This window comes from Phacochoerus africanus, chromosome 6 (genome assembly GCF_016906955.1).
Source record: "Phacochoerus africanus isolate WHEZ1 chromosome 6, ROS_Pafr_v1, whole genome shotgun sequence".
NCBI classification, from domain to species: Eukaryota; Metazoa; Chordata; class Mammalia; order Artiodactyla; family Suidae; genus Phacochoerus; species Phacochoerus africanus.
Window position 1 is genome coordinate 65,195,384 of NC_062549.1, and position 16,201 is coordinate 65,211,584.

The following is a 16,201-nucleotide window of genomic DNA, read 5'->3' on the forward strand; positions in this document are numbered from 1 at the left end:
CACTCATCACACATAGACATATATATTTTTCTTTCCCAAAATAAAATTGGTGGTATTCCCACAAATTTGAGGTTGAAGAGACCATTAAGAGTGTGAGTTTTGGAGCCTGCCAGAACTGGGCTCAAATCTCTCCAGCTTAATGGCTGTATGACCCCAGGCAAATTACTTCTTCGCTTCAGTTTTCTTTCTTTCTTTTTTTTTTGGGTGAAGGCTAAAAATAGTAATTACTTTATATAAGGCTTGAGAATCACTCAGCCTAGTGTCATACACAAAGTAAGTGTTCAATAAACACTTATTGTCAATGGCAAGTGACCTGTCTCCTTTTAAGGTTAAAAATAAGGAAATTTGTAAAACAAATGTTGCTCATTTTTTCCGACTAATTGTATCTAGGTTGAGAAGAACTTGCTTTTTCCAAGGCATAAAACTGATCCAAATAATATTTAAATGTGGGTTCTCCTGGAATTTTCAGCGCAACTCTTCTGCATCCCACCAGCATCACTTTCTGATGTCTAAAAAGTGGACTTTGCAGTAAAAAACTTTTGTCTCAGGTCGCGAGGAAAATGCTCAGCGAGGTCAGCCTGTGCACTGTGTGCACTTTTGCTTTATCATGCAGTTGCTGGGTGGCATCCTTTTAAGCTCGCCCCACACCGTCGCACCCCTCCACCCCCTCTTGAGATAAGGCTTCAGCGGGAGAAGCCTGCTCTCTTGGGAGCCAAGGGAGAACTGATGAAGGCTCCTCTAGGGCGCAGCAGGAGACGCGGTGTGTGCGAGGTGCGCCCTAGGGTGCAGGCTGCTGGCACAGGGGCCCGGCCGGAGCACGGGCGGGAGGCTTCCATCCGGGCGAGCCTGGTACTGGGCTCTCCACGATCTTCGCGCGGGGGCATCTTCTCCGCTGTCTGCAGCCCCAAGATCCCACTGCCTCCACTCTGCAGCCCCGGCCTGTCCCATCCGTTCTTTCCTTTTTGGCACTGCCCTTTGCCCTCCCATGGAGTCATCTGTTTACTCTCCCTTCACTTCCAGTCACCCATAGGCCACCTTCCCTTTACCACCACAGTCCCATTTTGTCCCCTCTCCCTTCTCTCCTCACTCTTCATCTCTCCTCGGGGTCGCCTTCTCAGAGGACTCCGCCGACGGAGATGCTGCGGACTCCGCGGCCAGGGTCTGCCCCCAGGAGAACCCTCCGTCCACCTTTGCCCCCTCCACGGGGGCGCGGGAGGCAAGTTTCCGCCCCATCCTTTCCCCAGTGACAGGACTTGCTGCGGCCACGGCCAGGGAGGCGGAGGGAGGGACGGCCTGGCTCCCGAGCCCCCCTCCCCTGCTCGCGAGCTCGCGCGGTCTGTGTCTTTCGGCAAGTGCGGAGACGCGGAGGAGGAGGAGGAGGAGGAGGAGGAGGGAGTTGGGGGAGGATCTCCATTGAAATAAACAACCAGGCAGCAGTTATTAACACGGGAACATGGCGGCCGCAGCCTCAGCCACAGCTTCGGCAGCGAAGGTCAGCGCCGACGGCAGCCGGCACCTGACGGCGTGACCGACCCGAGCCGGTAACCGCGCCTTCCCTGGGGGCCGCGAGGGCGGGAGGGAGGCGGGCGGCGGGCGGGGGGCGCCGCGTCCCCACCCCCGGCTGCGACTGCCCTTCCTGCGCGGAGCCGGGCTGAGCCGTGCGCTGCCGAGAGGGCTGTTTTGTGTGCGGGGACCGCTGCCTTGGTTCGCGGACGACGGGAGTTGCATCCCGGAGGCACCGCGAAGCTGGGGAGTTGGGGCTTGGGGGGTGGGGAGGGCGGGAAGCGGCGGGGAGACGCGGAGTCCCTGGGAGAGAAAGGAGGCGCTCCAGCGCTTTGCGAGAGCTTGGGAGACGAGTCCCGGAGCGCGAGGCGGGCGGAGGCTGCAGCCGGCGGCGCCGGCGAGAGGTGAGAGCCCCAGGCACAGCGGGGAGGCCGGGTGCGCGGGCGCGGCCCCCTCCAGCGGAGCCAGGCGCCCGCCGCCCTGCCCGGTGCGGGGTCGGCGAGGACCGCGGCTCCTGCGCCCTCGGGGGGTGCCAGACAGAGACGGGGAGGTGAAGCCCGAGAAGGTGCATTCTTTCATGGAAACACGGGGTGACTGCAGCGCGGGGTGGGAGCTGGGCGAGGGGAGGCAGGACTGGGGAAGTGCTCGGGGGTGTGTGAAGGTGAAGCGTCGCGTCAGGGGCGGCCGGCGGGGTGAGACGCCGGGAGGATGGGATCCGCGGCCCGGCGGCCGGGCCGGGCCAGTGTCACCGCCGGGGGCGGGGGCCGAGGGGCAACGCGCGCCTCAGGCGGACGGGAAGGAGCTGCGGCGGGAGGGGCGGGCGGCGCGCTCGGGCCGAGCAGGCCGGGCTGCGGTGGGGGCGGGGAGCCGGGGGCCGGACCGCGGCGGCGCCGAGCCGGGCTTGCCTCTGACTTAACTTTCTGGGTGCGGGCGTGTGTGCCGGAGGCGCGCAGGGGCCGGGGCTGGGGGCGGGAGGCGGTCCGGGAGGTTCCGGGTTGGCTCGCCAGCGCCCCCTTTTCTCTTCCCCTTCTCCCCGCCCCTGAAGGGACAGGCCCTCAGGGCCCAGGCGGGAAGCGGGAGGGGCCCTCCCGGCCGGCTCGCGACGGTCACGCCCCGGACCCGGGGACACTTCTGTCTCGGGCCTCTGGGGGCTGCTGGGGGAGGGGGCCAGGGTCGTCGCTGCGCGCTGGAGCTCCCCGCCCCCCACCCCTCCCGGGAGTCCCGGAGGCGCCTCTTCGAGATCGGGGGTGGGTCGGTCCCTGGTTAGCTGGTCCCTCCCTCTTCCCCCTCCCCCTAGTGGTTTCCGGGGCCTGCGGGACCGAGGGGCGGGAATCGGGGACCTGAGCGCCTGGCACCCGCTCGGAGCTGGACTGGGCCTTACGCCGTCCGGGTCTGTCACTGGTAGGGGAAACTTTCCCAAACCGAGGTCCGAGCCTGAGCACCCTCCTCCGCCACCTCGTCCTCTAATCCCACTCCCACTCCACCTATTCCAACGCCTTCCCCTCCCACCGACCCGATTCTCGCTGCGTGTGACTGATGGGGCAGTGAGCCAATCGAAGGCGGGGAGCTGACCTGCCGGGTGTCGGTAAGCCAATCGTCAGCACCAGAGGAAGGAAGGGGGCGGGGCTTCTCCCCGACCAGTTAGAGCGGAGTTGCAGGCTGGGCGGGGGAGTCATGGAGACGCCAAGAGCTATCCACTCTTGTCCATCCGAAGTCACCAGCTCCTTGATCTGTAGGGTAGTGTCATTTACAGGGGCTCTGACCGGGGGAGGCAGGTAGTTTGCACGAAGCACTGTGTTTCTCTGGTACAGCAGAGACGTCTTAGACAAGACGAAGTGGAAAGCTACTTACGATGTGGCAGCAACCCTCCGAGGCCCATTTCTAAAATGGCAAATATTGTAGTGATCGCGGTCTGGACCTTAGCGCCCGGTTTCCGTGCCGAGGATCTTCGGAGTTGTCCGTTTACCTCTACCTCAGTTTCTCTCAGCTACTCCAGCGTGGGGACCATGAAATTTGAAAGGGTTCTCTGAAAACGAAGGCATCAGGAAAGGCTCACGTCAGTTGATTATGGGGAGTGTAAAGCATCATTGTTTGTCATGGCTTTACTGGTTCCTTGTTTAATTAGGGCGCCAATTTCCAACGTGTACTTGAAAGTTTGGCAATAGGGATGACATTACAAAAAAGTTGTAGTATATGGTGAGCATTTCTTGGTTTTTGTTTTTTTGCTCTTTCTTGAGTAAACAAAATGAAGTGGGAACCAGAGCTTCACTGAAATCTTAAGCTTTGTTATTTAATGAGCAAAGCTAGTCAAAAATATTTGTCTACAGGAAAAAAAAATAAGTGTAGTTTGCCAGATCACTCCCACACAAAAGATTCATAAAAATTAGTTTGCTTAAACACTACAAAGTGGTAGGTATTGTGTGTGTGTGCACTTCTGGTTTTTGCAAGGTTAGGAGACACCTTTGGTTGTTTTACGCTGTTTGCTGGGTACGTCTAGTGACTTTGTCAACTCCTGACTTCTTAGAATAGGGAAGATAGGTCTTCCATTCTTTGTAAAGATCACAGGTTGCTCTGCAGAAATAGCAGTCTTTTAAAAAGACAGCAGCTGCTGCGTTGCTTTCTGTGTGTGTGTGTGTGTGTGTGTGTGTGTGTGTGTGTGTGAGAGAGAGAGAGAGAGGGAGAGAAGGGAGAGAGGGAGTGAGTGTGCGCCCGCGCTCCTGTTCTTTGTTGGTGAGGTTAGTGCACATTGACAACAGCAAGGCTCCTTTTTCACAACTGGAATTTGTAGAACCTTTGGGAGTTCAAAGAATGAGTATTGAGAATGCATCTGTTCGTTTTGTGATGTGTCCCATGAATTTAATCTTCAAAGGGTTTTTTTGGGGAGGCATTTTGTGTGTATGATATTTATGTATACTGTTTTCCCAAGCTTTTCATGATAGGGTTACTAAGAAAGAATTGAGGAGCACTGGCGTTTTAGGGAACAGGTCTTACTACACCCTACAAATGTGTTCTGTTGTAACAGACCATTTTCAAATTAATAGTGTGAATTCCCAATGCAGTATAATTTTGAGGGTTCACATAGACAAAAATGAATTGTCTTTTGCTGTAGCCCTTGAGGTATTATAAAACAGTAAAAACTGTGAAGATAAAACAAACATTTAGCTTCCAGAAATAGGGAATATTATAAATTAAACAACATTCAAAATTTGACATCATTCAAAACCACCCATCATTAGTTAATTTAGTTACTGATGGCCACTCAGACCTGTGCCTTTTGTATGCTCAAGAGACACACATTATTTTACTCATTTTCTATAACAGTCCTTGAGAGTGTTCTCAGATTCTTGGTGGTTCTGAGTAGCAAGTACCCTAATGCCTGGCTGGGGCGGGGGGGGGCGGGGGGACTCAAGCATATGGAGAGATCTAGAGAAAGATGTGCATCGTCAGCTGTGATTCCATTGTGTGCTCTGACTGGATGTGAGCCTTCTTCCTCCTGGGAATTTCAGTCTTAACAGAGGACTTCTTTTACTTTTAGATGTCAGGATACTGAAGCAGAGGATAGAAAAGAAGCTCACCAATTACAAATTTAGTATTTTTTAGATAGTTTAGCTCTGATTGATTTTTAACCCTGTATTGGTTCAGTATAATTTAAATGACTTGCGCTCAGTGTTAGAGGAGCATTTTCTTAGAAACCAAAATTGCCAGGCTCAGAGGGGACGTGGGCTGTGGTGTGAGAGCGCCCGAAGGGACATTGCTGCTTAGTTGGCTTAATCTTTAGTTATGTCTTATTAAAGCTTTGCAGACCTCAGAAGCAAGGATCTATGAACAGTGCTTTCATTACACACCCTATACTTAAAGATTCACTACCTTTGCAGTTTCAGATCACATCATGTTGAAATGTGACCCACAAGTTGACAGCTTGGAGTTCCCAGAAAAAATTTTGTGTTGTATTGGGTTTAAGGGGGATGCTTTTAAGTAGTCATTAGGATGTTGGGTACCAAAAAATTAAAAATAAAAAAAAAAAAAGAGGAGGGGGTCTCTTTAATTTTTCTAGAAGATTAGTTTTCTGAAATTCACCGTGTGTCCTTATTTGATATTTTAATCATTATTGTGTCGTGATTGAAATTATATTTAAAAGCATAATTTATGCTTCGCAATTTTCATGGCAGGACTGCTATTTAAGAAATTACTAGCTCTTCAGTATTTTGTGTTTATAGTTTTGTTTGGTAATTTATGTTATTATATGCTCTATCAATTTTAAATTAAGAGAATAGGAGAGAGAAAATAAGTCAGTTGCTTTAAGGTGGTGGTCTTTTATTGCAGTAAATCATGAAATGAGCATCAAATCAGGATCTTTTCTCCTAATGAAATAATTGGACCGTGTTTACATAATAATAATGAAAGCCTTCTAAAGGAAAACAGAACAAACCCCTCACTCAGTTTTTTTATATTCTTTCATATCTCAAGCTAATTTACATCTATGCCTTGTTTTCTAAACAAAAAAGACTTTCTTAGCATTAGTGTTCATTTCCTTTTTTGTTTTTTACAGGCTTGTAGAAGGGTTTATGAATTGCAAACTGTAGAAAGAATATTATGTCATAGTAGTCTTTAAAGTCTGTTAAAAGTAATGTTTGTAAAAGCTGTACAATTCAGTTTTGTCCCAGACCTTCAATGCAGGCAGTATAAAGAAAACACATGATGTATGAATTCTAGATACTAATTTCTAAACGGAGGTGAAAATGTGACTTTTGTGGGTATTTTAGAAGCTGATGTAGTTTTCCTAGCTGTTATAAAACCGAGGCAAAACTTGTTATGAAAAAGTGCAAATCTTAAAGGTTGTGCTATGAAAGTGTCTGAAATTAGAAGATTGTATGGTCTGTAGGTAGATCACAATATTTGTGGCTCTTAGGGCAAAGATTTTATGTGTTTATCCTATGAAATGTTCATCAGTGACCACAATTCTGGCTTCCAGTGGCTGAGAGATGACATAATACAATTGTGGAAACACTGATTTTAGGACAATTTTCAGTTAGTTCCCTAGTTGGAAATTTCTGGAAAAGAATTAAATAAGCAGGGAACCTGTGGCGGTATTTGACTTAGCTGCTTTTGAGGCTTTTTGACAGAGAGTCTTAATTTAAAGTAACAGAGAGGAGAGCTGCTTATAGGTAGACATCATTAGCAGTAATTAAATATTTATTAATAGTTAATTATTAAAGATTTTGAAAGCAAAAAGAACTTTTACTTTGAGTGTCAGTTGATTTACTTTGAGTGTCAGTTGACAGATACGTGGAGAATGGAAGTTAGCATGTTAATTCTGGCAGAATTTATGTTTTTTAGGCATCAGTTTTGTTTGCACTGTTCAGATTTCCTGATGGAATTCCCATTTCTATGGATTGTCCATGCCTTGTTACTGCTTTAAGGCTAATATATTCTGAGTCTTAAACCATTGTAGGTTTCTAAAGGATGGAAAACTCCCCTGCACAGCCTTTCACAGGTGTTCTGCTGTGGTTTTTCAGTTTTTCTAGACCTTACTCATCCTTGCTCTTGACTGAAATGTCCAAATTGGGAGAGCAGCAGCAATACAGTGTACATGACAACAGCAGCTCTCACTGAGTGTCACCAGCTTCTCGGGGGCTTTTTGAGTTGTGCGCCATTCTTTCATTCTTGCCACAACCCTGTGAAATGGAGGTTACCCCCATTTTCCAGGAGGAGATGAAGCTTAAATTGTGCCTCTGAACAAAACTGGGGAGAAAAATTAACCTTGACCAATGAGTGGGCAAATCATAAATATCGGAGGGAATGGTGAGTCTGAGAATGTCTTCCTGTTAGGAATCTGATAAAACAAATGTTTGCAAGTCTTTGTAAGGCTCTCAGTCTAGTTGTTTAGTTCAGAAAAAGGATGATAGATTTGAAAAGAGTCAGTTGTAGGACTGTCCCCCAAACCCTTGCCTCAAAGCAGGCCTATACCTGGACAGACCTAAAAATGGTCTCCAGATTGTTTAGTCATCAGCCCAGGTTTTTTTTTTTTTAAACTTTTTCCTTTTATTCTTTTTTTTTTTTTTTCGTCTTTTGTCTTTGTTGTTGTTGTTGTTGTTGCTATTTCTTGGGCCGCTCCCTCGGCATATGGAGGTTCCCAGGCTAGGGGTTGAATCGGAGCTGTAGCCACCGGCCTACGCCAGATCCACAGCAACGCGGGATCCGAGGCGCGTCTGCAACCTACACCACAGCTCACGGCAACGCCGGATCGTTAACCCACTGAGCAAGGGCAGGGACCGAACCCTCAACCTCATGGTTCCTAGTCGGATTCGTTAACCACTGCGCCATGATGGGAACTCCCTCCTTTTATTCTTTTTAGGCTGCACCTGTGGCATATGGAAGTTCCCTTATGATTCTTAACCCACTGAGCGAGGCCGGGGATCAAACCTGCATCCTCGTGGATGCCGTCAGGGTTCTTAACCTGCTGAGTCACAATGGAAACTCCATGCCTAGTATGTAACAATTCCTAAATTTCAGGATTCTTTCTTGTCTTTTAATTTTCAAAAAATAAGAACCATAATGGATGAAGTAAAAACAGGTAACAGTTAGAAAGTGCTCACTAAAAACCTGGTGCAGGGCTGAGGCGCCCTTGCTGTATGCTCTCATCTGGTTCTCACTGTAACACAGAACCAGAGCTGCTCATTTAGAGTTCAGAAAGTGGAGGCACAGAGCTGTCAGATAACTTGCCAAAGGTCGCAGAGCCAGAGCGCTGGAGAGGAATTTGAACCCAGGTCAGCATTGCCCCTTAGCCCTGCCTTCTTCACTTGTGTTCTTGTTAGCTGGTTGGCCCCACTTGCCTTCAGTCCAGTGTGGCTGCGTCCTGTCCTGGGCTTTGCTGAGGTAACACAGAGCATTCCTTCTCCACTAGGAAAGGGGGAGGTGCATGAGTGGACTTTGAAAAAGCACATTCAGGTTGCCTATTGTTTCTCGCAATAAGCCCATCAGAAAATAAGCTCAAGGGATAGGTAGAGAATAGATGGAGAGGGAGCACTGCAGAATCTATAGAAAGGATGAAGCACTGCTGTAGCTATTCGGCTTCTTCTTCAAGATGTATTTAATCCATGAGTTCCCGTCTTGGCGCAATGGTTAACGAATCCGACTAGGAACCATGAGGTTGCGGGTTCGGTCCCTGCCCTTGCTCAGTGGGTTAACGATCCGGCGTTACCGTGAGCTGTGGTGTAGGTTGCAGACGCGGCTCGGATCCCGCGTTGCTGTGGCTCTGGCGTAGGCGGTGGCTACAGCTCTGATTCGACCCCTAGCCTGGGAACCTCCATATGCCGCGGAAGCGGCCCAAAGAAATAGCAAAAAGACCAAAAAAAAAAAAAAGATGTATTTAATCCAGTCTGTTTAATATAACTATCAGGTAGTGATTGTGTGATGCGTGTTATGCTGATTTTTGTAGCCCATGTAGCATGGGTGACTCGGTGTTGAAATATTGTAGTCCCCAAGAAGACTGATAATATATTCAGTCATCTGACTTCTGCTCTGCTATTTGTGGAATTCTTCTGTCTGCTCAATTGTTTGCAGGGAGCGAGGCAAGCTTTCAGGGAACTCTTTCACCTGTGCATGTGTGGGGATCAGCCTGCACTGCTTTTAGTATTCCAGCTGCCAGGGACTGAAGCCCTGTTGTCAGATGAAATTATAATGCCTGATACTTTCTATTATTCATTTAGTGTGTCCACAGGAAATATGATCCCACACCTTCCAAGGCTTGACTTGCAGGGCCTGAGGGAGTTCTGGAAGTTCCTGTTGTTGCTGACTGATTTCTGCTATTGAAGGGACCCTCTAAATGGGGATAGTCTTTTCCAGCAGATTGTTTCTACTTAGAAAACCAGCTCCTGCATCAAACGGGAAACCCCTTTCCTTGCTTTCAGTGGTACAGTAGCATTTGTGAGAATATTTCATATTATAATTTATCTTAAAACTTCTCATTCTCTTGTTAATATGCTTAATAAGGAAAGCTTTCAGTTATTGTCAAAATGTAAATTGAAAAATTGAATTGCATGTCAGAGGAATGTATAGCTTTCCTTGAGTCATTTCTTTCTTTTTTTTTTTTTGCCATTTTTTGGGCCGCTTCCGTGGCATATGGAGGTTCCCAGGCTAGGGGTCCAAATGGAGCTGTAGCTACCTGCCTACACCACAGCCGCAGCAACGCCGGATCCGTTGTGAGCTGTGTCTGCGACCTACACCACACTCACGACAACGCTGGATCCTTAACCCACTGAGTGAGGCCAGGGATCGAACCCGCAACCTTGTGGTTCCTAGTCGGATTCATTTCCGCTGCGCCATTAGGGGAACTTCTAAACACACATTTTTAATGTGCTTATATATAAATTTAAAAATGGATGTATTCAAAAACATGTTTATTAGGTGATCACTTCTGGTAATTATCTGGAACATAGGTGGTGAATTCTTTCACATATATCTTTAATTCCCAGGAATATGGAAATTCCTTACTAAAAACCTGAATATCAGAAGGGTATGAATTTCTCCCAACTTAACATAATATCAATTCTCAAAATTTCCTGAGCTGGTTGTGTTAGTTAGGGAGCTGGGCAGGTGGGGCCTTGGGGGTCCTGGCGGCGTAAGTCTCAGTCCTGCACCTGCCACCTTGTGCCTGCAGCCTGTTGTAGACATCGCGGTAGGCATGCTCTGCTCGGAGACCAATCCTTCCAAGTGAGGATGGAGTGATGGAGGCACAACTTTGCAGTGCTTCGACTGGGGATAACCTTTGCAGACTTTTCTCCTCTGCCTCCTTTTATCCATCTTTCTTGTTCTCCTTGGTTGTGTTTTTTTTTTGTTTGTTTTATTTTGTCTTTTGACTTTTCTAAAGTTGGAGTGGGGAAGATGGGTGGGTGACAGTAAGGAAACTAATCAAGATTCTGGGGGAGGGAGTTCCCTGGTGGTCGAATGGTTAGGACTCAGTGCTTTCACCACTGTTGGGGCTTGGGTTCCATCCCTGGTCTAGGAACTGAGCTCCCACATCAACCCACTGTACACTGAGACCAAAAAAAAAAAAAAAAAAAAAAAGAGATTCTGGGGAAGTTTGTTATTGTCATTAGCGTTTCATTAAGTATTTCATGTGCGGTCATCTCTGTGGTTTCCCTCTCTACCTAACAGGTTTGCAGTGTTCACAGGACTTGGTGGAGGAGCTAACTATTTGTTAAGGTGCAGTAATTGGCTGATTTGTTGGTGAAAGTCATTTATTTGCTGGGTAGTGCATTGTGGTCCAGCCCACTGGGGCGCTGAGCCTCTGTTGTCTTGCTTCCCTCGCTTTTCTCTATTTTTTTTTTCCCGTGTTTAAGGGTATTGTTACAGACTATAATGTTAGATGTCTTTAGAGTGTTCATTAGATTCAAGTGGTCAAAGTGGTATAAGTTGGAAATACTGAGGTGGTTTGAGATTGGTGAACATTTTAACCGAATTCCTAAAGCCTTAGGAATGCCCACCTCTTTGGAGTTTCTGATAGTCTATTGTATTTATAATGTCTAAAATTCTGTTTTGAGACTGGTGCATAGTGTTCTTGTTGCTGTTTGTTTTTTTTTTTTTTTTTTTTTTTTTTTGGTCTTTTTAGGGCTGCACTCTCGGCGTATGGAGGTTCCCAGGCTAGAGGTCAGATCTTAGCTACAGCTGCTGGCTTTTACCACAGCCACAGCAACGCTGGATCTGAGCCGCATCTGTGACCTACACCACAGCTCACGGATCCTTGATCCACTGAGCCAGGCCAGGGATTGAACCCCCAACCTCATGGTTCCTAGTCGGATTTGTTTCCACTGCACCACAGTGGGAACTCTTTGTTGCTGCTTTAAGTAATATGTATGAATATCTGAATTCCTCAAGGTTTTTCTGTGAAAGGGTGATATGAAATTACCAATTCCATTAAGAAATGTCATTTTATTGTGTCTTAGCACTGCCAGAATCTTTTCTAAATAAACAAATAGTAAAGTGTAAGTAATAAAACCCAGTGAAGGGACTCGAGATTATATAAAGATCTTTTTATGCTCTGCTGCCTTGCATTTTAATCAGGAAGTATGTGCATTTAGGAATTGTAGTAAATGAAAGGCTTTAAGCTGTTAGGTATAGCATAAGAAAATGGCTTGAGATTCACTGTGTGCTGAACATATCGACAGTGACAAGTCACTGACAAAAGTCAACAAGATGCCTGGACGTTAGGAAACAAAACCAGAGCATTATCCTTCTGGGTAAAGGCCACACATCGTGACCACAGCATTCTCATAGTCATTGATGAGCTCATCCTAATAGTAAATATCTCACTTTGAGAAAAAGCATTCTGGAGAAAAGAAGAGTCAGGCTGGCGGCGGGGACCCCCAGTTTGTCTCTGGCAGGAAGGAGTTGGCTGGGACTTCTGCAAGAAGATTGCCAGGTGGAACAGGCCCTCTGTGCTCCCTTGCCTACTGTCCAGGTCACTGGTCACAGGAGGCAGGGAAGAGGATAGGAGGGAGGGCCTGTAGGAGGTGGACCCTGGGGGAGTCCCAGGGGACTTAGGTCCCAGTTAGCTGGCTGCCTCCCATGTATAGCTTGTGTATAGCATCTTCTGAGGAATTCCACACCAGACCCGCCTTGCTGATAGCCCTCTCCTTTGAGGCACCACTGAGTCCCCCAGCCCTCCTGCTCCATGCTCTGGGTTACCTGCCTGAGCATTTGGGGGATTCATTTCCCCTTTTCAGGGAAGCAAGGGTGCTGCTCCACGCAGGAGCAGGTAAAGTGCAGGTAGGGCAAGGGAAGGCCTTCTGGGGCTTGTGGTTTTCAGAGGCTGAGCTCCTTGCCTTCTCCTGGTCTGGCCCTCAGAGGAGTGAGGGAAGCCAGTGCTTTGGCATCAGGGGATAGAGATGGTTTTCTTGGGTTTGGAAGCCCTCTTGCATCCCCTTCTTGAGAAATTTCATGATGAGGTTCAAGTGTATCTGGCAGTCTCATCCCAGATTTTCTGGGCTTGCCTCAGTGTTCATAGATGTTTATGCTCTTGGGAAGAGGGATTGAGAGTATAATGCAGAAAAAGAAAAGGAAAGGCGCTCAGACAGAAATGGGAAGGCCTATGGAGGAGTTGAATCAAGACTAAAAAGGATAGGACCCTGCAGATGAAAAATAACAGTGCAAAAGAGTAGCCTTGACTGCCGTCTGTCAGGTACTAAAGGTATATCTAGAGTCAAACCAGAGTAGCAAGTACATGCCCTTACAGCTCCAAATATTTTGAAGATGGACTACTAGTTTATCAGCTTGATCAAATAGAGAGGTCAACTTAGAGTACTTGTGACTTTAAGTGGAGCATGCTCCTGTACAGACTGCTTTGGGGAAGGTTTAGATAGATAGATAAATGGAGGATCATATCATGTTTGTAAAACAAATTAGAATACTTGACATACATTGTTTGAAGTTTGACATCAAGGAGAACAACCGTCAAATAAAGTGCTTTGACTAATCTGGCATTAAAGTATTTCTGTTGTGCTTAAAATGATTGTATGCTTTGTACCTGTGAGTGGTTTGCTAAAATTGGGGGAAATAGTAAGGATGGAGTATATATATGAGTGTATGTGTGTGCGTGTGTGTGTATGAATTTTTTTCATTCATTTTTCCCTCTTCCCAAATAGTATATAGAACAGGAGTTCCCCTTGCGGCACAGTGGAAATGAATCTGCCTAGGAACCTTGAGGTTGCGGGTTTGATCCCTGGCCTCGCTGAGTGGGTTAAGGATCCCGTGCTTCCGGAGCTGTGATATAGGTCGCAGATGGGGCTCGGATCTGGCGTTGCTGTAGCTGTGGCGTAAGCCAGCTGCTGTAGCTCTGATTTGACCCCGAGCCTGAGAAGGGAACCTCCATATGCTGCAGGTATGGCCCTAAAAAGCAAAAAAAAAAAAAAAAAGTATACAGAACAGCTTAAATAAAGTCTTTCACTTTAAACTGTATTTGGGGAGTTCCTGTTGTGGTGCAGCAGAAACGAATCCGACTAGGAACCTTGAGGTTGTGGGTTCAATTCCTGGCCTTGCTTGGTGGGTTAAGGATCTGGCGTTGCCGTGAGCTGTGGTGTAGGTCGAAGACGCGGCTCGGATCTGGTGTTGCTGCGGCTGTGGCAGAGGCCGGCAGCTACAGCTCCAATTCGACCCCTAGCCTGGGAACCTCCGTATGCTGCTGGTGCGGCCCAAAAAAGACAAAAAGACAAACAAACAAACTGTATTTCGGCTGATTTAACAAATTCTCCTTCTGTACTATGTCTTTAATAGACTAATCTTCCCAAAATATTCTTTTTCTTTTTTTGTCTTCCTAGGGGTCAACCCCCTGTGGCATATGGGAGTTCCTAGGCTAGGGGTCCAATTGGAGCTGTAGCCGCTGGCCTATGCCACAGCTACAGCAGTGCGGGATCTGAGCCACTTCTGCGACCTACACCACAGCTCCTGGCAATGCTGGATCCATAACCTCCACTGAGCAAGGACAGGGGTCCAACTCGAGTCCTCATGGATGCTACTTGAGTTCGTTAACAGCTGAGCCACGACGGGAACTCCCAAAATATCCCTTTTGTAATAAGTCCCCACTTACTACAGAATGACATTCCCAAACACTTACTGGGTAGCTCTGCCCAAAGCTGTTTCCCCTATTTCTACTCTACATGAACCTTTCTACCTGTTAGTCTTTTCTTCCTGGCCTGTGAACATTTGACCATGAAAGCTCAGGCTCCTTGATTTACTTAGAGAAAATGAATGAGTTAGTCTAAAATTTAAGAAGCAATTATTTGATATATAACTCAGTTTATTGGGGGGGGGTCTATATTACTGATCTTAGTTAATAGCAGAGTATAAAATCACAACAAAAAGAGAGATGGAGTCCAGCAATATTTCAAATGTTATTAGTTGCTTATTACATTGATTACAAAATTTACAAAAAATATTCTATAGGAAAAGAAGGGAGTCTGCTGACTTTCATATCAGAAACTAAAAACTTAAAATTTTTGGCTTTGTTGCCTCAGTAAAACATTTTTTCACACACAGACTTATTAACTTGCCCACTGTAGAATATTTTGACACTGTGATGAGAAGAGGGATTAATAATCTCAGTTTATAGTGGAAAGAAGAGGAAAAGGGTAAAGAAAACCTTGAGGAAATTCAGTAGTTCTGGAAAGGTAATAAAACCAAACACAAAGTATAGGGTTGGCACTTAAATGCTTCCATTGAAAAAGTGATAAAAAAGAATGAATGTGTCACTTGAAGGGCTTCAAGTCTCAATAGATAAATCATGAAATTCCACAACTATCCAAAGAGTAATACATACTTGTGACAACACCTTTAAAAATACTCTCAACTTTCTTCCCAAATTTCTACTTAAACAGTAATTTTTTGCTTTTTGGGATCATTTTATTTGAAGAGGAAGTCAGAAGGCTATCTGTCACCTGTTCAGATCCTGTCACCAACCAATTACATATTAAGTACTGGAGTCGGTCTGCAGCTCTGGGGGAAAAGCGGGATGGTGCTCTTTGATGCACAGTGTCTTGTGTCTCTCGTTCTTTGCTCCTGTGTTACTTCCATAATGTAGTAGAGGAGGCGACTAAGCTATGTCCGTGCTGTGTATCCCTTTTCTTTCTTTCTCCCTCTTCCCCTGCTTTTTATGTGTGTATTGGGTGAACTGTTTGAAAGTAAATTGCAGATGACCCTTTATTCATAAAGCACTTTACCATAAAATGAAGGCATTATCTTATGTAATCAATCACAATACCACTATTAAACCTAATAAAACTTTTTTTAAAACCTAAGAAAACTCATATCATCAAGTATCAACTCTATTTCAGAGAGTTGTCTCCAAACTGTTACAATTTTGGATTTCAAACGAAGACCTAATCAAGCCCACCCATTGCATTTTGTTCTGAAGCCTCTAATAATATTCAGTAGTTAAAAAAAAAAACAACCAAAACCACATATCAATAATAGTTCCCTTAGTTTTTGTTTGTTTGTTTTTGGGTCTTTTTAGATTCTGACTTTTTTTTTTTTTTTGTCTTTTGTTGTTGTTGTTGTTGCTATTTCTTGGGCCGCTCCCGCGGCATATGGAGGTTCCCAGGCTAGGGGTTGAATTGGAGCTGTAGCCACCGGCCTACGCCAGATCCACAGCAACGCGGGATCCGAGGCGCGTCTGCAACCTACACCACAGCTCACGGCAACGCCGGATCATTAACCCACTGAGCAAGGGCAGGGACCGAACCCGCAACCTCATGGTTCCTAGTCGGATTTGTTAACCACTGCGCCACGACGGGAACTCCAGATTCTGACTTTTTTTAGTGTTTATTTTTTTTAAATTAAAAATCTTAATTGTGGCAAAATTCATGTAAAATTTACCATCTTCTCCATTTTAAGTGTACAGTTCAGGAATGTGAGGTGCATTCACATTGTTGTACAGCCAGTCTTTTCAGAGTTTAGGCTTCACTTTTTCCACAAGTGTTAAGAAATTTAGTTGTTTAAATATAAATATAAATATAATGGATTTGATCAGGGATGAAGAAGAACATAACCTTTGAGAACTTACTGCTTGAGATAGTGGCATCCTAGGATGTTTCCTTGGCTTGCCCCTCCTCAAATCTCTGTGGGTTTGGGCCTAGACATACAAATGCATCATAAGGAGATTCATACAATTAATGCTGTGTGGGTACAGAAACAGGTAATGCTTGCC

At 46.3% G+C, this 16,201-nt stretch overlaps 1 protein-coding gene across 3 annotated transcripts in view; it reads left to right on the top strand.

Annotated features, from left to right (window-relative positions):
• The first annotated feature begins 1,380 nt into the window (after nt 1-1,380).
• The window catches only part of NCOA2 (nuclear receptor coactivator 2), a 295,381-nt gene continuing 280,560 nt past the window's right edge, over nt 1,381-16,201 (top strand). For 2 of the 3 annotated variants that reach the window (XM_047783775.1, XM_047783780.1), the window contains exon 1: nt 1,381-1,541. The gene's annotated coding sequence lies outside the window, so the exon portion shown is untranslated. Of the gene's footprint in view, nt 1,542-1,789; nt 1,908-16,201 lie in introns of those variants that run through there. The other variant, XM_047783777.1, reaches the window with a different exon arrangement.